Source organism: Mesocricetus auratus, unplaced genomic scaffold (genome assembly GCF_017639785.1).
Source record: "Mesocricetus auratus isolate SY011 unplaced genomic scaffold, BCM_Maur_2.0 Super-Scaffold_100694, whole genome shotgun sequence".
Lineage (NCBI taxonomy): Eukaryota > Metazoa > Chordata > Mammalia > Rodentia > Cricetidae > Mesocricetus > Mesocricetus auratus.
Window position 1 is genome coordinate 2,576,347 of NW_024429268.1, and position 17,254 is coordinate 2,593,600.

Consider the following 17,254-nt stretch of genomic DNA (forward strand, 5'->3'; position numbering starts at 1 on the left):
ATGACATTGAATTTTAACAGGAGAAATTTTGTTCTATACTAAAAACTTTTTTATTTAACTTTTCCATGTCTCAGTTTGAAAAAAATCTCTAATAACACATTCTGAAGGCTAAAAATGTGTTAGCTTTATTGTAATTGTTTTTCAAGCTTGCTTGCTTATGGATTTTATGCATGAAATCCTGTCTTGAGTAGCTTCAATAAGTCCACTCGGCCTCAACTTCTAGAAACATTTTTTTATTTCAAAACCTGTTACATTTTATGGCATAAACGATAAATTCCTTATAAAAATGAATTATTTTCTTGTTATATTTTGTGTTGGAGATAGCATTAGTAAATGCAAAAAATCAACAAATATACAAAACTATGACAAGGTACCTAAAAATACTTAATTAAAATTATTCATTTAAACACAGGGTCAAGAAAGTGAAAGACTGTAGAGCAGAGGATGACTTCATACTTTCACAATGTTAGTGCATTCTGCATATCATATTACTATATCACATTCAGTTCAAAGATGAACAGCATTTGTGCACAAAACATCAACAGTTTTAGGTTTATATTATATTCCTGTCTTGTATTAAGGATATCCTTTTTTGTAACACAGAAATATTGCCTTACCTTAACTTTTTAAATGGGTCTAAGGAGGAAACTCACGAATAAATTTTCGACAACAAAAAGAGTTTAAAGACACATTCTTTCTATTTTTATTTTTAATTCAAACCTCAAGTGCTTGTGCTGGCATGAATCTTAGGAATCCTATAATAGGTATCTAAGTATACCCGTACGATGGGGTGTGATTTTTATTGGGGATTGCATATTATATCAAGAGAAGAAGTCAGACAGGACACATGTGAAAAAAAACTGTCCTCATGTGCATGATAGTCATTTGATTCCTTGTAGCCACCCAAGTTTGCCACAAAGACACAGATATGTCAGTCACAAGGTGTCTTTTTATTTGTAGCTTCTTAGGACTTCAAATAGCAAAGTTTGTGGTATTCCTTCATAAGCAATAAGTAGGAGAGCTGGAAACATATGCATTGCTTCAGTACAAACAGGATAGGTGTAATATGTTTAAAATTCTCACATGCTCTGTACCAGTGACATATTGGAAATATGTAGACTCTGAAGAAGACAATTATTTACAAAAGATTGTATTTTATATTATATATGTGTGAATGTAGAATATGTTGTCAAAATAGCACATCTATCGCCTTAAAGTTACTAAAAGATAGATTGCTCTGGAGCCAATTGTGAGTGACTATGTTCCAGACATGTAGATTTTTGTTTCTCCAAATTCTTGTGCAATTAGCAAATTATCTTCATAAAGTTTTTGTAGTTGTGGATCCAAGAAAGCCATATCTCAAGGCACCTTTAACTACATTGATAGAATTACAAAGTAGTGCAGTATAGTGGAGGAATCTTTGCTATCAGCTTCCAATGTTATATGATGATTGTTTGCCTTTCGGGATGTGGGAAATAAGGGTTTTATTAACTAAATAATTGCCTTTTTTGTTACACTCAAGATGTTAGTTCAAACACAGGGAAGAGTAAGGAACAGCTATTTAGTGAGATAAAGATATCCAGAGATAAATTGCAATTAGGCTCTGGAAACACAATAGTCTTCACAGACATTGAAGTTTTGCCTCGTCTGTCAGTTTTCACAATCTCGTTTGATGGGGGAAGTCCTTCTGTATATATGTTTCTCTTCTTGGTTGATAAATAAAACACTGATTGGCCAGGCAGAAAGCATAGGTAGTGCTAGGAGACGAGGGGAAAGTTGGGGAGAGGAAGGCAGACAAGAGATGCCATGTAGCAGAGGAGGAGTAACAGTCCAGACCCTTCTCCAGTAAGATAAGATAATGTGGGAAGAGTTAGATTCATGGAAATGGGTTCAAAGTTAAGGCAGAGCTAGCCAATAAGAAGCCCTAGATTTTGGCCAACAGTTTAATAACTAATTTAGCATTTTTTTTGTTTATTTTGGGCTGAGAAGTGTGGTGGGACCTGGCAGGACCACAAGAATCTCAAGCTACACGTATTTGTTTTGCAGGATTTCTTTTTTTTAATTTAATTTAGAAACAAGCTTGTTTTAAACATAAATCGCAATTCCTTCTCCCTCCCCTCTTCCACTGCCACCCACCTTCCCCCTATCCTCTCCCCTTTCTGCTCCCCAGGGAGGGTGAGGCCCTCCAGGGGGAATCTTCTAAGTCTGTTTAATCATTTGGAGCAGGGCCTAGGCCCTCCCCCATGTGTATAGGCAAAAGAGTTTCCCTCTATGTGGAATAGACTCCCAAAGTCTATCCTGCATACTAGGGATAAATACTGATCCAGTACCAGAGGCCCCATAGTTTGCCAAGGACTCCTAACTGACACCCACGGTCAGGGAGTCTCGATCAGTCTTATGCTGATTTCCCAGCTATGAGTCTGGGGTCCATGAGATCTCCCTTGTTCAGGTCAGCTGTTTCTATGGGTTTCTCCAACCTAGTCTTGAACCCTTTGTTCATCACTCCTCAATCTAAGCAAATGGATTCTAGGAGTTCGGCTCAGTGTTTAGCTGTGGGTGTCTGCTTTACTAGTTGAGCGCTCTAGGATGGCATTTCTTATTCACAAATATATGGCACCAGTTATCTTTGGAACACTCATTCGACATAATGTTCCACATATTTGGTACTGTCTGATGAAGCAAACAACCTGCTACTCCACAAACTGTACCCACTGATCCAATGTAATTTTTCAGCTATGTGTTCCTAGCCATTGTCTTTAGAAGTCCTGAAGAGTAGCTCAAATATGATCCAGAACAGCTTAGATGGATTGGGGTTACAACTTACTTGATTGGATAAATCAGCTTGTGGTCTTGATCCTCTGTTATTGAAAGAAGCACACAGCATTATTGTGTAAATGAGGACTCAGGGTATCAGGTGAGAGACAGTCTTTTTTCTATTACATTTAATTCTTCATGGAAACTTCTCAGCTACAGTTAGAACATTGCCATTTATTTTATATAACTGTTAATAGTTTTAGTGGCAGATAAAGCCTTTCAGTTCTGCCTTCTTTGCTATTTTATCTTTTGTAAACTTAAGCTTCAGTTACCCCTTCTATATTGACAAAATTTAAAAAGGAGGAGGAGGACAAGTAAAATAACCATACCTCTCAGAATGTCTGTGTGAGTGAACTGAGAAAAGTCATTGAAACATCACTGAAATTCTCTTAATTCTCATTATTTTGGTCATGCTGAAATGCTGAGATAATTGGACTTACAATTATGCCCTTTCACAAACAAAGCCATGTGTATAAATCCAAAGACCTGCACACATACACACATGGAGAGAGAGACAGAGAGACAGAGACAGAGTGGTACATGGTCACTAAACATACACTGTTCAAATCATGAACTTTTGAAGCCAGTGCTCTTCAAACCTGAAGCCATGTAATCTTGCTTTTCCAATAAAAATCAAAGAGGCTTCATCTTTCCCTGTGAGAAGTACCAGGAGCTACACTGGCATAGCTGGATTTGTATTCTGTTTCAGCACCTGAAAAGCACTAGAAATTTCTTCAAGTTTGAATATTTAAGCTTCCCTTTGTCTTCCAGGTTATTAAAACTCTATTTTTCTTTTCTGCTGAGGTCTCCCCAGACTGCCTATCACACCCTTCTTGCATACTTTTGTTCCTTTCCATTTGCATTGAAATGGGCCTGCTTCATGTCCCAAATCCCTTATGGTCCCTCTGTGTGCAGTCAATTACATTGAAAAAGCTAATTTGTGCTACATTTTTAATGGGCCATTTTACTGCCCTTCTGAGAAATCATATTTATCTACAATTCCAATCCCAAGTAAATGGCCAGCCTGAAAAGAACCTCAGTGCCAGTTGAGGACAAGACTGATGAAGGCTTTTGGCCCTGGTACCCACTTGCCAGGTGTCAAAGAGGAGAGAAATCACACAGAGAATGATGCATAAGGAAGGAACAAGTTGATATTTTTGGCTATTAGATGACCAACCATAGCAAAGACTTAGATAATTTGTATTACAATGCCCCAATATTACTATAAACATATTTTTTCTCCTTGTCTCTCCTCTCATCATATCCATTTTTTTCTTTTAAAAATTTAGCTTATGTTTTATTGCACATTTTTATACAATATACATGATCATAGTCCTCATTTTAATGAAGCTCCTCACAGATCCTCAATTAACAACCCAACCTCATTCTTTCTCTCCCTCAACCAAAACAACACTCTCTCGTAACCAAAACAACCAAAGAACTAAAATAAAAGGAAAGTAAAATAAACGTTGAAATAAAAAATAACAAAACTAGTCATGAAGAATGAGCAATGAAAGCATGGTATCTATTTGTGTTGGCCAACTACTCTTGGGCAGAGGACCCACTCTAAATTGAAGTTGATGTATTCAGTGACTCTACCTTAGAGACAATTGATCTTTCCTTTCCATGCAGGTAATCAGTTACAAATAGTTCCCTGGTTGGGGTAGAATTTTGTGTTCAATGCCTCTTCTTAGAGCTGGAATATTGTTTGCACCTGCTCTGGTCTTTTGCATTTTTTGTTCCAGTCTCTGACAGTTTATATGTGTATCAGTACTGTTCTATCTGGAAGACACTATTTCCTGACAGTCATCAATCATTTCTGGTTCATGAAATGTTTTTAACTCCTCCTCAGCATAGATTCCTGAGCTTTGAGGGAAGGAGTTTGATGAAAATATCCCACTTAGGTAGGAGGGCTCAGATGTCTCTCATTCTCTGCACATTGTCATGTGCAGTTGTCGCACCTACCCTGAGAATAACCTTTTATAACGAGACTTGAGAAATACTCTGTTTTGAGTCCCAGTCTAGTACTGCATCTGTGGGTGCCTGATAGGAATATGGTTCAGTGTCTTGGCAGAGTCACAAAGGAATGGAAAGCTAGAAGACAAGAATGACAGTGACTTGTGACCATGTCAGAGGAGCAGCGGTGGCATTTGAAGTTCAGGTGTCATCGCTCGTGAAGGAAAATCCCTGATGAAGGAATCTTTGATAGGCAAGGCCACAGAAACCAGAAAGAGTATCTTTTCCTTCCTGTGTCTTTACATGTTTGCAGAAGACATCTTTGGTATCTGACATGGCATGAATGGGTGGCGGGAGATCCCAAATTCCTGTAATGTAGGGTGTTTTTCCCATGGAAATATCCCATTTTACTGGGCATTGTAATCTGTGGATTCTTATGAAGATGATTACTTCCTAAGCTGTACTGTCAAACTGATAATAATAATGTTAGTTTACATAGAGTTTTGGTGCTAAAAATAAAACAAGGAAGTGTCACACAGATAGAACAAATGAGTTTCTATTAAGGAGCCATATAGTACTGTGGCTTAGGTTAATGATTAAGATGAAAAAGACTGCAGATAGACACATGTCTATCACTTTGTACAAAACTTAAGTTGAAATGCATTAAAGATCTCAGCATAAATCCAACCACACTGAAACTCTTAGAAGAGAAATTGGGAGATACTCTTCAGCAAGTTGGTACAGGAGACCACTTCCTGAACATAGCACCAGTGGCACAGACATTGAGATTGACAATTAACAAATGGGACCTCCTGAAACTAAGAAGTTCCTGTAAGGCAAAGGACACAGTCAACAAGACAAAAAGGCAGTCCACAGAATGGGAAAAGATATTCACCAACCCCATATCTGATAAAGGGCTGATCTCCAATATTTACAAAGAACTCAAGAAGCAAGTCTCCAAAACACCAAAGGATCCAATTAAAAGGTGGAGTACAGAACTAAATATAGAATTCTCAATAGAGGAGGCTAAAATGGCCGAGAGACACTTAAGAAAGTGCTCAACATCCTTAGCCATCAGGGAAATGCAAATCAAAACAACTTTGAGATACTATCTTATTCCTGTCAGAATGGCTAAAATGAAAAACACTGAAGACAATTTATGCTGGAGAGGATGTGGAGAGAGGGAACACTCATACACCCACTTTGCAAATCAGTATGGAGATTCCTCAGGAAAATGGGAATCAATCTACCACAAGACCCAGCAATTCCACTCTTAGCCATATAGCCAAAAGAGGTAAATTCATACAACAAGGAAATCTGCTCCACTATGTTCATAGCAGCATTATTTGTATTAGCCAGAACCTGGAAGCAACCTAGATGCCCCTCAACTGAAGAGTGGATAGAGAAAATGTGGTACATTTACACAATGGAGTATTACTCAGCAGAAAAAAACAATGGAATCTTGAAATTCGCAGGGAAATGGATAGCACTGGAAGAAACCATCCTGAGTGAGGTAACCCAGTCGCAAAAAGACAAACATGGTATGTACTCACTCATATATGGATTTAAACATGGATTAGGATAGTGCCAGTCTGCACTTCCACGGACAGAGAGTCTGGGAAACAGGAAAGAACCTAAGAGAGATATGCATGGTACCCCAGAGAAGAGGAATGAGGCAAGACCTTCTGAACAGATTGTGAACACGGTGAGGGGTGGGGGGAGTGGGAGCTGGGAAGAAGAGAGGGGGAGCAGACGAAGAGAGAGTAGGTCATGGGGGAACAGGAAGGTTGACTGGGGGGGTAGAATAGGGGGAAGAGGAAATCATAGGTTAGAAGACAGATCTGGCACTAGTGAGACCTCTAGTGATCTAAAGTGATGACACCAACTGGCAAGCTAAGCAATAATGGAGAGAACACCTCGAATGCCCATTTCTGATAATGAACATGATGTCTATAACCATCCTAGAACCTTCATCCAGTGACTGATGGAATCAGAGCCAAACACCCACAGTTAAACACTGAACTGAACCCAAGGAACGCAGTGACAGAGAGAGAGGAGCAATGAGCAAATTGGCAAAGAATGGGCTGGCAAAACTAGCAGAGACAGCTGATCTGAACAGGGGAGAGCTCTTGGACCCCATAAGGACAGCTAGGAGGCCAGCATGGGAATGATCCAGACCCCCTGAATGTGAGAGTCAGTGAGGAGCCCTGGGCAACCTATGGGGCCCTGGGCAGTGGATCAGTGTTTATCCCTGGCATACAAATGGACTTCGTGTATCCATAACACAAAGAGGGATGCTCTCTCAGCCTGGACTCTTAGGGGAGTGCCTGGACCCTGCCCTGAGTGAAATGACAGACTCTAGATATCCCCTATATGGAAGGAAATGGCGATAGGGTGGGAGGCTAGGGGGGATGGTAGAGGGGTGCGAGAGAAGGGGAGGGAGAGGGAACTGGGATTGACATGTGAAACAAGTTATCTAAAATAAAAAAATAATAATAAAAAAGAAAAACCATTGAGTCCTAGTAGCTCAGCTAGCTTAAATTCTTTTGACCTTAATGCTGGAAGATGTGTTCACAAGTTTTGGAGTGCATCACACCTGAAACCATGCTGTGAAAATAACATAAGTTAGACCAAGTTTTTTTCCCAATAGATTTGAGGTACAAAACCCAAGAAAACTAGCTACAGTTTTAGAAAGTCACATAGTTCCCTTAAGGCCAGGGAACAAATACAAAGCAACCAGATTATTACCAACTGGGATACTTTCCTTGCTAGGATTGGTTGGTGATCAAAGATGATGATTATTCCTTGTGCTCAATTTTGCCCTCAGTCTACTGCTGTAAAAAATACTATTGATGAGTGGATATGTACCTTAAAGATTTAAAATAGAGCTGACTGATTTTTTTCATATATAAAAGTTTAGATTTGTGATTACTTTAAAGCTTCCTTTTTGGGTGGATGAATCTTTTAAGATTGCCTGTCAGGATAATAAAGTAATTGATCCTTACTTTGTAACTGCAAAACTTAGCCTGCCAGTAAAAAATACCTTGTTTGCTTACACACTGTTACTGTATAACAAGTTGTTTGGGTATAAATGTACATAGGTTCTTGGGATAATTTGTTTTTCACCTTTAATACACAAAATGTTTAATTATATATGGGATATGAAATCCATGCTTTTTTTACTTGTATTCATTATAATTATTCACTTGAAAGACAGAAAGTAACCACATTGCAATTTTTAAATTGCCTGAAAGATTTTGTTGAGGCATGTAAGCTGTAATAATACAGTTAAAAAGAGTTTGAAGGAAAACATCAAGAACGAGAGAGTTAAAAGGAAAATGTCAATAATGAGAGAGTTAGAAGAACGCTGAAGGAAACATCAAGAATAAGGATAGAGTTAGAAGGAAAATATCAATAGCTAGAGAAGGAAATCACCAGGAAAAGAGAATGCAAAAGAATTAGAAAATGGTCTGAAGATCAAGAGTGTTTCTTTTCCCGTAACCACTCAGATTAAAAATAGTCTTAGTATCGAACTCTGTATGATTCCCCCCAAGGCCAGCTGCTGCTGGAGCTTGCCTGCCCCAACTCCGTAGGCAGTGATATGAAAGGGCTCAAGAGAAGACCTAGGGTAACACTTCGGCCAAACCAGGAGTTCATAACAGTGTACAGTGAACGATTTCTTGTCTCTAATTTGTCCTTTTTCTTTCTCATCAAATTGTATCTATTCTTCAAAACTCAGTGGAAAGATTAGCTCCCTGTTCTGGTTACTTGTCAAATTGAGAAAAACCAGTCATCTAGCAGTAGGAAAATTTTGCTGAGAATTTGCCTCCACTGGACTGGTCATTAGGCAAGTCTATGGGACACTGGCTTGATTAATGACTAATATGGAATAGCCCAGTCTACTGTATGCAATGGCACCCCAGGCCGGAGTTTCAGGATGGCTTACTAAAGCAACTGAGCAAGCCAGTGTTTCTCCATAGACTCTTCTTCAATTCCTGCATCCAGGTTCCTGTTTGAGTTCTTGTCCTTATTTTCCTTAGTAATAGATAGTGATGTATAAGCCACGTAAACCTGTCCTTCCTCGGTTACTTTTAGTCATGATGATTTTCATAGCGGTAGAAAGCTAACTAAGAGACTCCTCTTTGAAACATGTCCCAATGTTACTGGAGTATATTTTTTTCCTTGTCATTTTTTTCCACATTGTAAACATGAGAGTTATTTCATTTTAGTGATAATATTTTTGGCTTTTATCATAGGTAAGTGGGGGGGTGTGCATTCTCATGTGTACATGTATATATTTGGATGTGTGAGTATATGCTGCCTGCTGTTCATAGCATGGCACAGATGTGGAGGTCAAAGGACAAATTCCTGTGTGGGTGCTTATTTTCCTCCATGTTGGAGATAGGATGTATGAACTGTTTCCCAGCTGTATACACCAGGACCCGGGTGTATGAGTTTCTGGGAATCTACCTCTGTCTACCACTCATTTCTCTGTGGTAAAGCTATGATTATAGACGTCTACATCCATCTATATTTTTACATGAGTTTTGTGAATCTGAAACCAGGTCCTGACATTGCACTGCACGCAACTTATCTATCAAGCCATCTCCTCTTTCCTGATTATTATCCTTATTCTGTTGTGCCCAGATTCTGAGTTCTCAAAATCACCAAGAGACCTGTTCTGATGTAAAAGCAGAGTCTTTTATTGTTGTTTAAGGAGCCAACCCCATTAGCTCAGGCCCTCCGACCATTCATCTCCGGGGATAGCTGGAGAGGGTCCCCCAGAAACAGAGCAGCATGAAGGGAATGTCCAGGGGCATGCAGCAGTCTCAGGATTGGTGTGCTTCTGGGCTTGGACGACCTGTCCTGTGTTGATTGGTCAACTGGTTGTTAATACCTATACGTCCTCCCAGTGTGGTTGCTATGCTCGGCACGTCATTGTTGTGCATTTGTACCGTAAAGCACACCCAGATCCATAAAGCACAGCCCTGCCAGCTAACTTCTGATTGGTTCCTTGCCATGAGGAGGGCATTGACCTTCTAGTGACTAGGGCATGAGGGGCATGGTCAGACAAGCACATGTTGAGTCTTTTCTGTAGCCTGTCATGGATGCTAAAGCAGGGAGCTGGTCCCTTCATTTCTAAAAGAATAAAGGTATTTGCCAGCTATTCTAAGTTCAGTGTAATAGTCTTTTTCAAGGCTTGTCATGATGTCTGAAACATAAGATGCTGAAGTAAATAGATGAATGAACATATCATAGAATGATAAATACAATAGGAAACTGGAAACAATCTCTGGTATGTACAACACACTGGAGTTCTTCCCATCATCCTTGTTTATTTTTCACCTCCTAGAATAGAACCCAGGATATTGTGCTTCCTGGGCAAGCATCCTGACAAGTTGTTGCAGGGATATCATGAGTAAATTCACTAGTCTATTTATAAATTTTAAATCTGTATTTAAAAATCACTGAACTCGATACTAAAATTTGATGATGCAGCTCTGTTCTGTGTCTGTTTCTTATACAGATCCCTCTCTGCAAGTTGAATCAAGAGAGAGTAGAACTGTCATTACATAAACTATGCTGAATGTAAAAGGTTAAACGAAACAGGAACTTTCAAGTCTAGTTGCTACCAAGATGTATATATTCCATGCACTGCTAAATGTGAGCAGTTTTGGCTTCAAAGATACTTGGGCGTAAAAATGTATGGAGTCCTGACACTTGTCTAATACCTGTTGGTGTGCGTGCAGCTTCCTGATGTATTTCATCTCAGACTGATGGAATTAATCTTTTTTTCCAATTTTTTAAAATTCTTGAATTATTTAACTTTTTACACATGTTACTCCCAGCTTCCTCGCCCTCCTCTCCTCCCCATCCCATCCCCCAACATCCCACTCCATCCCCCATCTGATCCCCATGGACGGTAAGGCCTTCTATGGGGGGATTTTCAAAGTCTGTCATGTCATCCTGGGCAGGGCCTAGGCCCTCCCCCATGTGTCCGGGCTGAGAGAGCATCTTTCCATGTGGAATGGGCTCCCAAAGTCCATTTGTATGTCAGGGATAAATACTGATCTACTATCCGAGGTCCCATAGATTGCCGAGGCCTCCTCTCTGACACCCAGGTTCAGAGTGGGGGTCTGGATCAAAGCCATCCTGGCCTCTCAGACACCGGTCTGAGGTCCACTCGTTCTCCCTTGTTTAGGTCAGCTGCCTCTGTGGGTTTCATCAGCTAGGTCTTGATTCCTTTGCTCATCACTCCTCCTTGAGGCTGAGTTCCAGGATTTCAGGTTGGTGTTTAGCTATGGGTGTCTGCCTCTGCTTCTATCAGCCACTGGGTAAGGGTTGATCATTTAATATTGCCTCCATGAAGTGTTGCTAGTCAGCTAAATACTTTTACTCCAGTTTGGATCATAATAATTATAGTGGCTGATGTAAAATAGGCTCATGTATTTACATCAAGCCCTACTTTGATCTAGGATGGCATATAAGGTAGTCATCAATCTCATTATCAGGGAAGGACATTTAAGGTAGCCTTAATGCCAGTTGGTGTCATTCTTGCAGATCTCTGAAAATCTCACTAGTGTCAAATCTCTCCTCAAACCTATAATGGCTCCCTCTATTATGGTATCACTCATCCAGCTCTCCTCTATTCTTACCCTGACTCAACCTTCCTGCTCCCCCATGTCCTCTTCTGCCCTCCTTTTCTCTACCTCTCTTTCTCTCATCTCTCTCTCTCCTCCCCTCTCCCCATTCTCCTCAGGAGATCTTGTCCCATTCCCCTTCTCCTGGTTACCATGCATATCTCTCTTAGGGTCCAAGAACTTTGAGTCTCTAAAGAAAGAAATTAAAGAAGATACCAGGAAATGGAAAGATCTCCCATGTTTTTGGATAGATAGGATCAACATAGAAAAATGACAATATTGCCAAAAGCAATGCAGAGATTCAATGCAATCCCTATAAAATGCCAGCACAATTCTTCACAGACCTTGAAAGAACAAACCTCAACTTTATACAGAAAAACAAAAGACCTAGGATAGCAAAAACAACCCTGTACAATAAAGTAACTTCATGGGGCATCACCATCTCTGACTTCAAACTCTACTGTAGAGCTATCATCCAGAAAACAGCTTGGTATTGGCACAAGAATAGACAGGTAAACCAATGGAAAACAATTGAAGACCCTGATATTAACCTACACACTTTGAACACCTGATCTTTGACAAGGAAATAATCTATCTTACCCACACTTTTCCTTTAGTTTTGATTAGGGAAACCTGTTGGTTTTCCTGCATTCTGTGGACATCTGTTGCTTAGTTTTGATTAGTTATCCCTGCTTTCATGATTATGAGGTTTACTTTAAGAGACTGCAAGATATTTAAGTAGAATCAAGGCACAGTCCTTATCTACACACAGATACACAAAAGTTAGTGTTGAATATCACTGATACAACAGAAGTTAGTGTTGAATAGCATCATTTTTAATTAATTTAAATTTCTATTAATTTAAAAAACTTCTAGTCTATATCACATTAAAGAGTATGTCTGATTAAAATAGATATGGCACAATGAAGCCAAGTTTAGACAATAAAAGAATACATTTATTATTGCTGGTCAAAAGCACCTGAGGGTATGAAGCACTGCAAATTTTCGTCAGTGCAACCAGTTAAATAGAATGAACGTGAAAAAATATATGCAACTTGTTTTGTAAATGTTAATAGATAGCTTTTATAAAGTTTAATGGATAGCTTTTAAAATTATTTTCCTTAGTTCAGGTAAAAAGGACACTAACTTTTACATTTATCAAGAGCTTTAGTAAATAAGACAGCCGTATATTAAAGTTATAAATATCTAAATAAATGTATACAAGAAAATAGTGTAGAACCAAACTCAGGCAAATCTTTAGTCCTCTCTGAATATAGTTTCTCTACCTCGGGAGTTAGACATCTTGCTAATTATGCAGTTTGTTTGCAGAGTATAAATGGATGACTCTTGGACTGTGGTCACTTTCAGGAATGGTGTTTTTGATGATCACATAAATGCTAGATATTTATGCTTTTCTGCCTTTTTTCTGCCAAAGAGTAAGCACAGCTGTGGTTATTAAAATGTTAAGGGTAAGTCTCTGATATTAGCCCTGCCGATCCTAGGAATTAAGCAATGCTTGCTTTGCACAAAAAACAGCTGCTATGAAATCATAACGTAAGAATTTTCTTTTCAGATTTCATATCAGAGACGAGGAGACTAGAAAGAATTAATAGTCCCCTTGCCATTTGGAAAATAAATAGATGTTTTCTATTTTACTTAGATTTTCTAGAAACCAAATTAAATTAATAATACAATGCAGCTATGGTCTGGATTCAAGCATAAATTTTCATTACTTTCCTGGGTTATGACCATGTGGACATTTTGGATGATCAAAATATCTGTAACTAGAGACTGGGTTGTCTCCTTAAGGGGATGCTATTTATTGTCACTTTATTTGTTGTTGTTGTTGTTGTTGTTTTTACCATATGTTATTAATCAGGAATGATGCTTATCAACAAGCAGCAGACCTATTTTACATGAAAAAGTTTGTGATTACCCCTCCAGTGAAAGTCAGACAAAAGAACACTTAAGTGTTAACTGAGTGATTTTATTGCTTAAGATACAAAAGGCAACAAGACAGGACAGATTTATTTTCTCAGATGCCCCCAGGGATGTCATGGACATTATCCATGACATAGGCATTAGTGTTCTTTAAAAGGTGGATAGGGCATAGTCCAGTTAAGGGATGGAGGAAACTGAAAGTCACAAGGTAGTTAGTTTTTTTAATGTTGTCAACCCAAAAGACAGTTATCACAGAAAGTAAAAAACAAGATCATCCACAGAGAGATTTTAGAAATACGATATGAATTAAATAACAAAATGATAGATAACATTAATTATAAAACAAAATATAAATTACAAATAGCTAAGCAAAGAAATTAGTGGATGTAAATTTTTGTGACTAAACTGTAGAAACACATACATTTATTCTCTGCTTTTAGAGATTAAAAATTAGGTGGAAGAGCTAAAATTGTGGTGGTTCTTATGCGTCATCCATGAAAAACATAATTGTTCCTAATACTCTACAGTGGTGAGTAGGAATAATTGTGTTAATAAGAATGGACCTATGAAGAAAAGAAAAAAATAAAAGTATAGAAAACAAAATTCCTCGATTAAAACAGATTGAATGAGTACCCACAATTCATGTTTAGGTATAGAATTACAAATGAAAAGAGGCAAAGCTTTAGTTTTTCAACATGAGTCAAAACGAAGTGAAATTGAAGTATGGAAAAATTAAACCACTGCAAATTCAAAATAAATTTAGTGTCGATTATAAACAGACAGCATAAAGTCTACAGTGTCAGGGAAGACTTATGCTGTGTACTACAAGGGTGATTCCATCATAGAGGGTATATTAAGGTGAAGCTGACATAATAACATTTTGAAAACTAATAGTATACAAAACAGAAGCTGACAGAATTTAAAGGACTTTAAAAAATTAAAATAACAGTTTAATGCTCTATTTCATAAATGTGTCAAAACAAAGAAATACATGTGTTTGAAACATATAATTATTAATGTTGATAAAATTAATACAAATCCATAAAGTACTCTATAAATTAAGGTAAATATAACTTAAGAGTTATTGAAATGTAAGATATATACAATTTATTAAGAAACAGTTGATATGTTTTACTATAAATTCAGAGTTTAAAAATTACTATACTGCTAACACTGATTATTAACTCATAATTTTACATTTTCTTAAAAAATTAGAAAATGATGATGAGAAATCTGTGAAGAAAATAGACTCTAGAAGTACATACTGTGTTTTTCCACCTTGTTTTTATCACTGTAGTTAAATTGTATCAGAGAACACACAAGAAGCAATCTTAAGAACTTAGTATTTGAATGAAGACAAAGATCATAAAACATTGTAAAACAAAGCTGTGTGACAAAGCTATGTCAGGGAAATAACAGCATTCAATATTTAGAGTAGATGAGAATAAAAACTGAAAAATAATGTTACTAAGATAGGGTAAGCCAAGCAACAATCAAACGACGGGGGTAGATAGTGTAAATAAAGCAGAAACTAATAAGGCAAGCAAACAAAAGTCAAAGGGATGGTCTGCCAAGACAACTGGTTATCAGAAAACATGTAGTAATGAAATTAAAACTGAAGAGGAACACATTCTCATTACTTTGCTTTTTGAAATGCATTGCAAATATTTATCCTTAAACTAACTGTAGCTCTCTGCCTACACCAAAAAAACCCTCCTTTTGTCGCAGATGAAGACTATTATAAAGATCTACAGCTGTTTAAAATGCAGAAAATAAGGAGCCATAGAATGCCCAACATCCAGTGGATGTCTACAGTGCAAATATCTCAATGTTAGGAGCATCATGGAAGAAGGGATGGAAAAGTTTCTTCAAAGGTATCTGAAAAACTGTAAATAATTTAAGTGATGAGCTAATTACCACATTGCTTTCGTCATCTTAATAATGCATTTTCATTTGTGCAGTTCAGTTCTCTTTTGATACTTGCTCCTTATTCTGTGTTTTACTCTGTTCCTCATTACATGTAAGTATAACACCGGTTAATACACAGCTGTTAAGTCTAACTCTTCAAACCAAGAAACCTGCATTGCATTATTTGCTAAGTATCTATTTAAAAAAGGAGGAACTGATTGAAAGCTGATTTCCTGCTAAAACTTTTAGTAACTTTCATACAAATTAGTGAATTTAGAAAATGTTTGTGAAGGTGTTAATTTTGAAATTGCTGAAAAAAGACAACAAAAGCTTTATATGTTTGATATTTGAATTATCATTGTACCCGTACATTTCTCTATATATTTGATTCCACAGTATATCTTTCCAATACGCATTTTGTATTACCCTTCTAATCTTGAATAAAATTACTTCTAAACCTGAAAGTTTAAAACTAAAGATAAATTTCTTTATGTTTCTGTGGTGAAGGACCTTGAGCATAGGCTGACTTGCTGTTTATAACTTTATGCCTTCCAAAAAAGAGCCATTACACATACAACAGTGTGATAGTTAAAGGCTCTGCAAAATGGGGACAGATCTACATGTCACCATGGCATGTTTCCTGTTTCTATCCCCTGGTTAGACACATTATTTGTTGTCCTGTAGTTGTATTCAGTTTGCTTCTACTTCATATGAAAATGGAGAAAAACAGAGAGGAAGAGAAGATATAAAACCTTCCACCATATCATGGATGTATTTTGTAAATGATATCTTGTCATTTCTGTCAAGTGTTGATCATTAAACATTGTTTATCAGAATTCCTCATAGTAAAATGCAGGGAATTACACAAGGACACAAAGACCTAGTATACCACTAACACCTTGATCGAAGCTTCTAACACTAGCTGGATGTTGGTGGTGCACGCCTTTAATCCCAGCACTCAGGAGTCAGAGACAGGCTGATCTCTGTGAGGGTAGGCCAGCCTGGTCTACAGAGTGGGTTTCAGGAAAGCCTCAAAAACAATGCACAGAAATCCTGTCTCGAAAAACAAAAACACAAAAAACAAACAAACAAACAAAAACCAAACAAAAACAGCTTCTAACTATACTTACTAAAAGAAAAACCAGGAGAAAATGGCATTTGACTGAATTAATTACTTTTATATATTTCAATAAGAGATCTCCAGGTTAATTATTATGGTTTCACAAGCCCAAATTTCTGTGTTATCTCCAAGTATATGGATGGAGTGGCACATTTTCTTTAAAGTATGCTTTAAGCCCAGTGTGAATTGTAGTGATGCTGATTGACCATTTTTATTTCAATTGATATTTTATAAAATGTTGTTTCTTTTTCTTCAAAGTCTTTCTTTATTATTTGAAAATTATTAGATGATCTTGTTCTGCCTTTTCTTTTTGGACTTATAGCATTTTCTTCTTTCAGGATGTTAATGCACACACACACACACACACACATGAAAGATACTGCTATTTCAACAACATCATGGATTATTAGAAGTATGTAATAGTCATTATTAGAATATATTTGTAGAATCTTCTTACCATGATAACTTATGTTATTAAAATTTGGAATTTTTAAATAATTCTGAAGCATTTAAGTCTTTCCATTTTTCAAGACTGAGGTATCACATACAATATATTTTACTATCACTGCAAGGTAAGTATGTCTGTTTGTTACATAGTACTTGAAAAGAAGTCTTTATTAGAGAGTATTTAACTAAGTTCATATTAAATACAACTCTTTTGTTAAGCAGTCTGGCATTCCTTTAAACATATCTGAAAGAAAATCAGACAAAAATATTAAAATAAATGCAAGTAGTATAAGTTCACAACATTGTAAACTTGCTCCACTGAACAGTTGAATGACTGTACAGGGGTAGATTGAGCCACAGAAATGAGATATAAAATGCATATTGGTTGTAATGCTATTGGATGATTAATAGAAGACCCAGGTAAGTA

At 37.3% G+C, this 17,254-nt stretch overlaps 1 long non-coding RNA gene across 1 annotated transcript in view; it reads left to right on the top strand.

Moving 5' to 3' along the window:
* Positions 1–17,254, top strand: part of LOC110343375 — a 62,681-nt gene that overhangs the window by 19,764 nt on the left and 25,663 nt on the right. The window contains exon 2 of the long non-coding RNA XR_002385643.1: positions 15,081–15,226. This is a non-coding gene — a long non-coding RNA (uncharacterized LOC110343375). The remainder of the gene's footprint in view (positions 1–15,080; positions 15,227–17,254) is intronic.